Raw genomic sequence first — 11,572 nt, forward strand, 5'->3', positions numbered from 1 at the left:
TATACAGCGTGGTAATAGTTTGACGTCACGTTCAATGAGTAAGTACCTACCAACACTTACATTTAATATACTTACTGTATTTCTTGTAACTATGAGAGACAAGTATTTCTTTAATATTTAAGTTGACGAATGGCAATGGATGGTCATAGATCACTGAAAGTTTGATCAATGCCTATTTGCCTACTGTAGATTGAGTCCTCCATAGTCATAACATAATTGAATAATCGTGAAATTTTGTCATTTTTAAGTTCAATATACCAAGTGATTCTATATAAAGAAAAATAGTTGGCTATCAAAAATCACTTTAAACCATGTGAAAATCGTTGATAAAGTTGACTGTTGGTGTCATAACTCACATTTTTCAATGAATAATGTGAGTTTTGTCATTAAGGCCTTTCTAACCAATCAGATAGCTCTATTTCTCATAGTGATGTGCATGGCCCAACATAAAGAAACGGCCCCCAGGCTAGGGTATTTGTCGGGCCCCCCTACCTATCGCTAAGGTTAAAGGCAGTACAGAAACGTTTTCCAATTTGTGTTCATGGTAAAAATATGGATATGCTGTCTATTTTTTGTACTTAAATCCACTTGAGTTATCGAGTATCGATACAGAATTAAAAATTGCATAACATCACCACATATTTTTTAATATTTAAATAGATAAAAGTAAAGTACCTCCGCAGGCGACTTTTTTACTGTTAGAGCAAATTTGTGGTTTGTGTTTATCTCACTTGTCTGGTCGACTCGCCACGCTGGACCCCCCATGAGCTCGGGCCCCCAGGCTACAGCCCTGTCAACCCTCCCTTGGGGGCCATGGTGCTGTGTGTCTGCAGCCTTAGGATTAGGTATTATATATATAATAATTTTAAAAAAATTGACTCACTCACTCATTAATATTAAGGGAGTTATGGAGTTCAATACTTTTCTTCTAATTACAAAAAAAACAGTGTTCTGGTGGTTTTTTGCGATTATCTCAAAACTCAATTTTTTAAATAAATGTGAGTTATGACTCTAGGCACTCATATATTGATGATGGTGGCCTTAAATTACTATACAACTATTATTTTAGTCATCGACCATCGTTTACCTCTAAAATGCAGTTATTACCACTGGCTCACCCGGAGCGTATTCTAAAATATGAAAAGCTTTTGTTCTCTTTAAATATTTGCATTCTACTCAGACCCGTACCTGAGACTTCTTAGGCAATTATTGATTTAAATATTACGATACGCATCGGTCAATAACTCGTCCGCTCACTAGGTTATTTGATTTTCGTCTGAGTAAATAATAAAATATGGCGGTCAGTAATCTGGTTCAATGCCGTGTTATGACTATGGTATTGTTTGTAAATCCATTTTTGATGCTACTGTGACAATCTTGTTAGTTGTTGGGAGATTTGAAATTGGAATTGTTTCTTACTTCACGCTACGAACTTATTGGGGTCCAATCGACTGTACGGATAAACGAAATTTTGCATCTAAAAATAATGTGATTGTGTCTCCAATCTCTTTCATGCTACGAGGCCTTTTCCTAGTAACCATGTGACCCTCCCATTCGCTTAATAGACAGTTTTAATAGAGTGAGGAAACATTAAATGTAATATAACAATAAAATAAAACTATATATTTTTTTTCATATATTCTTTTTATGCGCTTTTTGAAGGTTACATGTAAATAAATTGTAAGTATACATCTTCAGTTCACCGTGTTAAGTTAGACATTTGACCAACCTCATTACGATCCTTACCATTAAGATCGTCGTCACGTTACCTTTAACACTGTTATCCAAACTTACATGGATAACAGGCACCAGCTAGCTTAGGGTATTGGGTTGTCGCACTATCTCTCTGGTGAATTCCAATCCAATACGGAAAGGACCGTCGAAGCCATTTGGTATCCGACAGATATATTTGTTATACCGTTGCAGTGGTTAATTGCGAGTAGATGGTTAATCAATTCCCAACGGGCGCCAACGATTATTTACTGAATGAGAAAGAATGTGAAAGAACATAATAAAGGGAACAATTAAATCAAATGAAACATCGCGATGTCTTAACCTCACTGCATTTAATATTACAAGAATAAATAGTTACGTTCATGAAATGGCATTACAACCCACCACCTATCGAAACCCGAACGCTTCCCCGAGCTGCCAACTGTAGCATTTGAATGTTGCTAGCGAGAGAATCTTGCGTACTAATTAAAATGTTAATCAGGCCGTTGGTGACGTCTGCAACGTCACAACCGTGAGCTATTGTAGTGGAAAGAGATCGCTATGTAGTATATAGCACTGAGATCAAAAAATTACGTGTTGTTATTAAAAACCGTGAAGTAAGTTGAACGTTTATTACAAACCCATTTATATGCGACATTTGTTTCCAGGCAGTGTTCCAATTTTAATAAGACATGAATGACTCAATACTTGCGTGTGCCCACTTGTTAACCTACCTTTGAATCATTCATAATTATATATTATAAATATATACGATATGATTGTACTTCTAATTTACTTACCCATCTATTTTCTTCTGGCTTTCCTTTGTTTTATTTAGACATGCATTTAATCTCAATGTTGTACGACCTACAGTTTCCGATACAATAGCTTACGATGAACTGCATAGTGCAATTTTCTGAATCCGCCTCTTGGATGATTTTGTCAGTCGTCCCACTTTGACATGTGAGACGATTGGTAAATTAGTCCAGTAACAGTGTAGTTTTACCCTTCATGAGGTCTGATCATTCTGATTTTGTAAATTTCAATTAATTTTATAATAATTTGATGAGACTGTTCCTACAAATCTGATAATAACTATTTTTTACTCTAAAACCTATTGGCTAAGAGATGTGAAAAAACCGTTATGTGCCATTTATATCAATATAAGTCCGTGAAGGTAACAAAAATGGATTTATTATTGCGACCCCAAACATTCTTCTTTCGAATACATCTAGGTTCCTCTCATATTTTTGTTGATAATTCCCAGAATTCCGAACCATAGGCATAATGGGCTTAATGAAGGTGTGTAGTGCTTTATTTTTATTTTCCTTAAGAGGTGTCTTGATCTAAAATGTCTGTAAACCATAGTACCTATTATCTGTTTACCAGTGTGATTATTATACTAACTTTATGGCTGATGGTACACCAATCGCGAGGGGTGGAAGTAGGATGTTAAAATTCGACATAAACAGTGCACACTAAACTTTGTCATTTGTCATAGATACATAAGAGTATAACAAAATATCTAAAATGATGTAATGTTTAATGGAATTATTTTAGATATTTTATTGGTAAACAAATGTTTTTGACTATTATCTACTATGGCTTGAATTAGGCAGAGTTTAATTAATTTTTAAAAACTAACAAACACTGTCTATATATTGTAGTCTTAGTTCAATGAAAACAAAGACGTATGACTGACAAAGTTTAATGTACACTATTTAAGTCGTATCTTAATAACCTACCTCCACCCTTCGCCACTGCGGTGTAGACAAGGATACAGAATGGGTCAATATATCTTCTTGGAAAGAGAAGTGACTTCTTGCAACCGTTTTCAGCTGGCGGCTCTCGTGGTGCAGTGGATAAGGCGCTGGCCTTCCACCCGAGAGTTCTGGGTTCGATTCCCGGTCATGACAAAAACATTTATGTGTTTTTCTCAAAGCCTGGGTGTTTGTGATTGTTCAAAATTACTAACAAACCACCTTGTACGAAAAAGCAAGGACATGGTTATTAATAATTCAAAAAAAAAAAAAAAAAAAACCGTTTTCAGCTCCAGTTAATTGTTGATAATCTTAGTATTCACATTAGCAGCCCAATCCAACCGGACCTACATTGGAACTACGATAATAACCGAGTGTATGCTGCAAAATCAATTTAATGCAACTGCAAATAGTTGTAGCTGGCAAATACACTTATTATCTATAACTACACAGTTCAATGGACACTTCGTGCATACTATTTTCCTCTTTGTCTCGCCTTATTATTGCAGTTTGCGGGTATTTTTTTCAATGCCTCTAACACGAGCCAATCCGCAGGTGGATCTTGCAGACTGGAACTAACAGTTGAATAAAGATTATCTTACAAAATAGCGAGGATAAAACAGTTAATGATGCGTATTCGTTTGACGAAAGCAGTTATAAAAATCTAAGAACGTGTCTTGTAGAATCTAGATACTTGTATTTATAAATATGTATGTATTATAAACAAAGTTTCAACCACGCTAACTTCATGTTTATCTTATAGCCCGAAATGGACACGATTATTCGACGCAGTTCCAAATTTAAAAACATTATTTTAAGTTGATAATAGATAAAAACAAATGAAAATAACTTTTCTGACATTCGCATTATACATTGAACAAAAATATAAGTATTAAGGGGGGAGATGCTCGTCGAAGGTCAAAATTGAGTTTTTATTGTATTTTCAAACCATGATCCTGGACACTCCTTAAACTTTGTAGATAATCTATTTATAAAATTTTGAAGCCTTATTATCCTTTATAGTTATTTTAAACATTTGATGACTGCATAAAGTATTTTTGTTACATAAAATAGTATTCTTTTAAACCTCTCGCTCTAATGTTTTAGAATATAGTCATATTTCGGTACATAACTGTGCAGTGGTGTTAAGATTTTTTACGTTTATTAATTTTTAAACGCATTTATGAAACCATTAGCATAATTTATTACGAGATAATTTTTGTAAAATATTTACCATAAAAAATTATATTGATTATCTCTGTGATCCCAAATTTGACAAGAATTAGGCATTTTATTATTCAAAAAATCGGCAAGATTAACACATTTGAAGATGATTCTAGAGATACTTATTATAAGCTATGTCTTTGACCATTCAAGTGTGATAAACATCTTATGAATAATGATTGATTTATAATAATTATTGACCTAAGAATAAGGTAGTGTTTTTTTGAAATACGCCATTTCTTTTGTCATTCCCTAGTGGTTAAGCTACAACATACGGCCGTAGCTATAAATTGACAAACTATAATTAAAGTAGGGAGTAAAATTATGTTAACGCGCGTGTTTGAACATGACCTACGACGAGCACGTGGGCCAAAGCATACGTGTATTTTATACATTGCGGTGTTTTCTTAAAATAGTGGGGAACACGTTGCAAAGCGTGGAGGAAGGTTTTTAAGACGTTCTGGCCATTTGGATGACTTCAGTCATTGTTAATAATTGTGGAAGAAATGCTTTTACTTACGTTTTCCGTGGCAGTGGAAAAAAAACAATGATGGAATCTAGTATCTACCAATTTATAGACCGACTTATAGAGGGACTTAAATTGCATGAGACACATCCCTAAATAATATAAATTAAATATTTTTTCGAACTATACATATTTGGATGGGTTTTCCACCTTGTATTTAATAAACAATATAATTACTTTTAAATTACATTATTTTTTAATAGATAAGTATTTCATTAACAAAAACATAATGTTATGGTTACTATTATCGACTATTATTATTATGTGCTTATATTAATCATCGTTTTTTCTCGCACGGCGCCTCTCCGACTATGTTTTGTTTCGTGCCAATACTATAGAACCTTACGGTAATATGGTATGTTCAAAATAATTTCAGATTATTAAAACTTGTATAATAAGTACTACGTATGTTTTATTCTAATAAATACAATATATTTCTACCAAGAATTTATTATTAACAGATGGGTGAAACATTCAAGTGAGAAACATAATTTACATAAGTACTTATACTTATTAGAAAAACATCTTGGATCAAGTAGGATTCAAACATGATCTTCAAGACTTAAATCCATAATAATTAAACTGCATCCAGCAGGTGCCACTGACCTCCACATTTACCCTGCCTACTTCGTCGCTTCAACAGCGGACCCCGCACTTTTCCGGGTACATTCTCCATACCCAGACATTCCGCACCGTGTACCTAGCGATGAAGACTGCAGCTATAACTACAGGTTTTCGCCTACGATCTATTACGACCGGTTGCACCTACAAGTGTATATTTAATGTGCGTGGCCTGACTGTCATAATTATTAGAATCGTTTGTGTAGGTTTGTATCGTCCGCGCCGTCTTGTCTTTTAGACGTGCCGCGTCAGAATATTAAAGCAAATATTGGACGCCTCCGATATTTGCACCAATTCATGAGTGCCACAAGTCACGCGGACTTCCTCATGGTTGATTTAAAAACGACTTTCATGACGTAGTAATGGTTAATGTTTCTTCTTCAAAATCTCAATTATATTATCGCAGAACATATTAATAAATAGAATTCATATCGGCTATACCCCAATACACTACATTTTGAAACAGGGTTTTGAATGTGTACATGTCCAACGAACATGAAATAATCATAGACGTGGAATAGTGTGTGTTGCAACCTTCAAATACACCAATATTGAATGAGCGTCGGTGCATAAACCGACAGCTGTTGTCATAACAGACAAGCTTAGAATGACGTTTTCTTGACACGTGTTTAAGTTTATCTCATTTTCTTCCACACTTCGAGATCGGTTGCCCGATACTCCACACCCGTTAGGTATTTCAGCGCAGCCATTCTATACACAAGACTACTTTCGGCCGCTAAAACAGCTTTATAGGGTAGGAAAGTATCAAACAATTACAATAAGTTAGCCGTCTAAACAGTCAAAACTGTCTATCTCGCTCTAAAATTTTGCACACCCAAGAGAGGTGATGTTGAAACATAGCACTTATTGTAATAATTACAACTAACTTATTTATAATTAACTATTTCTTTTATTCAACGAATAATTCACAAGATTTATGAATGTACCATTCTAATTATTGAACATACATAATTTTGAAAAACACTTTCTGATTATATTATAACCAATAGAGAAAATCTTTTTGAAAAAAGTAAGCCACCTCGGCAGGGAATCGAACCCTGAATCTCCCGTGTTTACGCCCCATCCGCGCATTACCTCTATGCTACGCAGTGACATACTAATTGCGACAAATTTTAACTATTGGCCACTTTTAATACCTTCTCATCAGCGCTCTTCCAAATCAAGCTACTTTGGCAATCGATTTTTGTTTATTAAATCAAAGTAAATACCTATTACTTCAATTACTAACCGATGTCGTGGATATCTAATTATGTATGTTAACTAAATTATTGTAATTGTTACAATAAGTGCTAATACTTCGATACAAACCTACCCTAGATAGCTACCGTAGAGGCCGAAAGCAGTGTTGTGTGTAGAATAGATGCGCTGTTCCCATTTGCTGTGTTCCCTGGATATAATATTATAGTAGGTATATTTTCATGACTCAATTCCTATGGGCCTATGGTACGATCGCGATGCGTTCGACATGCCTTTACTATAATAATAAAAATATCCGATATCGTTAGCTAACCACAATCGATGATGAGGCGATTTCTTCCTACGTGTCTTTTGTTTCTTTTCATTGTGTTAGCCTCCATGGCAAATCGGCTTACTATTCGCGTTCATCTCGCGACGCATTTTAATTTTCTTTTTGTCACTTTACCACCATTTTGCCACCAGCGTCATTTTATAAAATACATCACAGATGTGGCTTAAAATGCGTTTCGCTGCGTGGAGGTTTTTTTAACGCCTTGGAAAATGAGTGGGGTTTTCTGAATTCCACAATAATCACGGATTGCAAATTGTTTATGGTCGTTAGCAATACGATTTTTTGGTACAGTTCGGTTATGAAGAATACAGCGGAAAACACATTTTGAAAATACCCGATATACTGGATTATTTGTTAGGTTAACCTAACCTAAACTAACCCAAACTAACAAATAATCCAGTATATCGGGTATTTTCAAAATGTGTTTTCCGCTGTATTCCTCATAACCGAACTGTACCGATTTTTTACTATTTTCAAATCCCTCTTCTCTTATAGTACCTAAGGTCAATGCTACTTTTGGTAATTACATACTGTCTACAATTTTTCATGTTGGAAAAAATAATTGCAATATTTGTAATAATTGATTTGACATTCTTGAAAATATTTTATAAGTTTACTCTGTCTGTAATGAATAAGTATGCAATTTATTTAAATACTCAACTCAATGTAGATTAAGTTATCATAAACATAATCAGACCCGCGCCAAGGGCCACCCAGGTGCCAACTTAAAATTGCCACCATTCCCCCGATATTAAATATTTAACATTTAGAACCACAGAAAAGATAATAAATGTAATTCTGTTATGCTATACCGTCTCTGTTCTGGCAAAACACATTAACTGGAGAATACTAGTTTTGAGTAATTTGACTTTGAAGTTGTTAAAATGTTTGAAATGGTCTACCATGTGAGTTTATTAAGTAATCGTAAAAAGGATGACTTTAAAATAAAGACTGTTTATTTATTAAGAAGGTTTCCAGACGGTAAAGTTTAAAATAAGGAACATTTTGGTATAACTAACTCAATATGTCATTTTTTTGAATTAGTGTCTTCTGCCAGAACAGTGACGATATTACAGTAAATGTTGACGCAGATTTTGAATGTGTGTGTCCTACGAAAATGAACCACGTATTATAGACATGCAATAGTGTGTGGACTTTTACCACCCCCTGAATCCTGTCGCCTGTGTGTTTTGTATCCTCAATAACCCCCGCTGGCGGGTCCCTTAACATACTATCTATACACCACGCAGGATCCAGCCGGAAAGAGTTCACAATATTATATTATTGTTGTTGACCTATTAAAATCTCTGATGTGACAATTTTGTCAAAGTAGTTTTTGTTTAATCTTCCGTTCGTTTTAATCCGCATAGTTTGGTAGAACCCTCAATGTTATTTATACCACTAAAATTGTAATTAAAAATATGTATAGAAACCTTTAATGTGCTATTTCTCATTTTAGACTGTAATATCTCCAATATACGTAGTCTTTAAAACAAACACTCGATTGTGACTTACTTACAAAGAAATATAGGCTACCATGTATTTATTGTACTTATATAGCAGTGAAGTACTTGTCTCCTGTAATATTTACATTTTGTCACATCTATGATATTAACAATTCAGTGACGTTATGATTGAATTGCTACAAACGGCTTTTTATAAATTTCATCGTGGTTTATGATACATCAAGCTGATAGAGAGATAGTCCGGCACCCACGCTTATTGTTGCTTTATTTGCTATTTTCAATCTCGCTGACGACTTGATTTCGGTTTATGTCACTGTAGTTATTTATTTTAAACAATGAGTATTTTTTGTGGTATTATTCTTCGTAGATTCGTCAAATGAAAAAATGCAGTATATAGTTTGATTTTTACTATGGTTTTTTGTAAGTATATAATTATTATCTTTGTTGTTCTTTTATATTGCTAATCATTTGCCTCCCTCCAACAGTCCAGTGACGTCCCGTGGGGGTAGGCAGATTGAGCGTCGCTTGGGGGCGGCAGTTACTCAAAGGGCGGCAAATCGAGGAGAATCATTTGGAATATATAGAAGTAGCTACCCACACTTAGTAATAACGAAAATATCTTTCCATTAAAAAAATCAAATCACTGGGTTTATCGGGTTCGCGATATCTGGTTTACTTCCGTTGCCCTTCGACGTCCTTGGTGATCAGAAATGACACGTGCAGATTTGCGAATAATTATTCTGATATTTTGTCAGTAATGTATCCATACAACACATTTCTTAGATATTGGACTCATGAAAGGATGATAAAAATATTGCATAAAAAATGAGGCGGCTTTTTGGCGCTGCCTAGAGGCGGCATTTTATCTAGGGACGTCACTGCAACAGTCAACTCTTGCCAATGGTACGTGGACTGATATTGTATCGCTGATTCTTCAGATTTGAGTAAATGAGTTGCCTAGAGTCATAACTCACATTTTTCTGTTTTCTAATTTTTAGTTAAGAATACCAAGTGATTCTAAATACAAAAAATAGTTGGCAATTAAATATCACTTTTATTTATCTAAAAACCATTTCCAAAAATCACTATAAACCAACCAGGAATCTGTATCATAATATAAGTTAATAGAAAACAAATATAAAAAAATCGGCAGTGCCACTCATTAATATTCATCATATTTTATTACTATTTTGTGATTACGAGAAATAGTGCAATATAAATACTAATATTTTTTTTGCGATTTATTCAAAACTTGATTTTTGAAGAATGTGAGTTATGACTCTAGGCAACTCAAATATTGAACGATGTCAATAATTAATATGGATTAGAATAATAACTATGATAAATTAGGATTTCATTTAAAGTAGGTTTGTATTTAAAAAAACATTTTTAATAAAAAAAAACATTTATTATCAAAATCTACATCCAATAACATTATCAATAAGTGTAAAATACAAAGTGTTTTTTTTTCATAATAACATGTGAACATTTTTTTGATACGTTTACTTTGAACTACCCATTATTTTTATGGTTACAGAACCAAGTTCATAAAATAAAATTATAACAGTTGGTTCATATTATTAAAACAATAATTTATAGTAAAAATAATAAAAATAAACTTCTTTCTACAGTTCTCTACATACTTTCTATGAGGAAGCTCATCGCCTAGGCTAAAATAGTTGCAACATGCTTATATTTTCATATAATAAAATTTATGACAAAAATTATTAATATTTCAGTTATTTTTCACTGAATAAATATTTTATGTTGTTTATAGATGATAATATTCTTATTACATACCGATTTTGAAAATTGAATAATATTTTCTTGTATTAAATTCTCCCCAATCATAGAGAATGTAGGTATCTATATTACATTATATTTTGAAGAAGTTAAGAGCTGAGGATTAAAGGGATCCAAGTGGAAATGTGACCAAGTTGATCGAATCAAATCATTCAAAGTAATAGTTACTGTTTTACTTACAGCAATTTTCTTACAAAGGTACAAATTTTTTTATTATCTGTTCATACAAAATAGTTACAGGTATGCGACAGTAGCGAAGGGTATAGTTAGGCTGTTAATATCTGAGATAAATAGTGCACACTAAACTTTGGCAGTCATACGTATTTGTTTTCATTGAAATAAGAATACAAATTACAAATGGTGCTAGTTAGTTTATGAAAATCAACGGAACCCCTGCCTAAACCTAACCTTAATAATTTAGGCATGATCCAACAAAAATAATGTACACTTTTTCAGTCATACTTATTTGTTTTCGTTAAAATTCATTAAATTCTGCCTAATCCAAACCATAATAGATAAAAAATAGTCTTCTATCTATAAAATATCTAAAATTGTGTATGATATTCTTAGATATTTTTAGATATTTTATAGATATACAAATATTTGTTGACTATTATTTATGATGGCTTAGTTTACGCAGGGTTTAGTTGAATTTTAAAAACTAACCAACACTATCTGCAATTTTTAGTCTTAGTTCAATAAAAACAAATACGCATGACTGACAGAGTTTATTGTGCAATACTTATGTCGGATCTTAACAGTCTACCTCCACCCTTCGCCACCGGTATGCAGTAAAGGAAAAACTGCTCCTAATTAACTTTTTACATGTAATGTATCACTTGAATTCTTTTAATCCTCAGATATGAGAAATATATTAATATAGTTACCAAAATTGTAAAGAATCTGTTGT

The 11,572-nt window shown here is 33.3% G+C and overlaps 2 protein-coding genes across 3 annotated transcripts in view; one reads left to right on the forward strand and one right to left on the reverse strand.

Annotated features, from left to right (window-relative positions):
* Positions 1 to 11,572, forward strand: part of LOC147072894 (elongation factor-like GTPase 1) — a 468,820-nt gene that overhangs the window by 281,760 nt on the left and 175,488 nt on the right. The window lies entirely within an intron of this gene.
* Positions 10,353 to 11,572, reverse strand: part of aos (protein argos) — a 105,561-nt gene continuing 104,341 nt past the window's right edge. Inside the window, exon 4 of the mRNA XM_085945809.1 lies at positions 10,353 to 11,572. This exon is cut by the window's right edge and continues 2,263 nt beyond it. The gene's annotated coding sequence lies outside the window, so the exon portion shown is untranslated.

Source organism: Rhyacophila brunnea, unplaced genomic scaffold (genome assembly GCF_057557595.1).
Source record: "Rhyacophila brunnea isolate RB1 unplaced genomic scaffold, BYU_Rbru_1.0 scaffold_19, whole genome shotgun sequence".
NCBI lineage: Eukaryota > Metazoa > Arthropoda > Insecta > Trichoptera > Rhyacophilidae > Rhyacophila > Rhyacophila brunnea.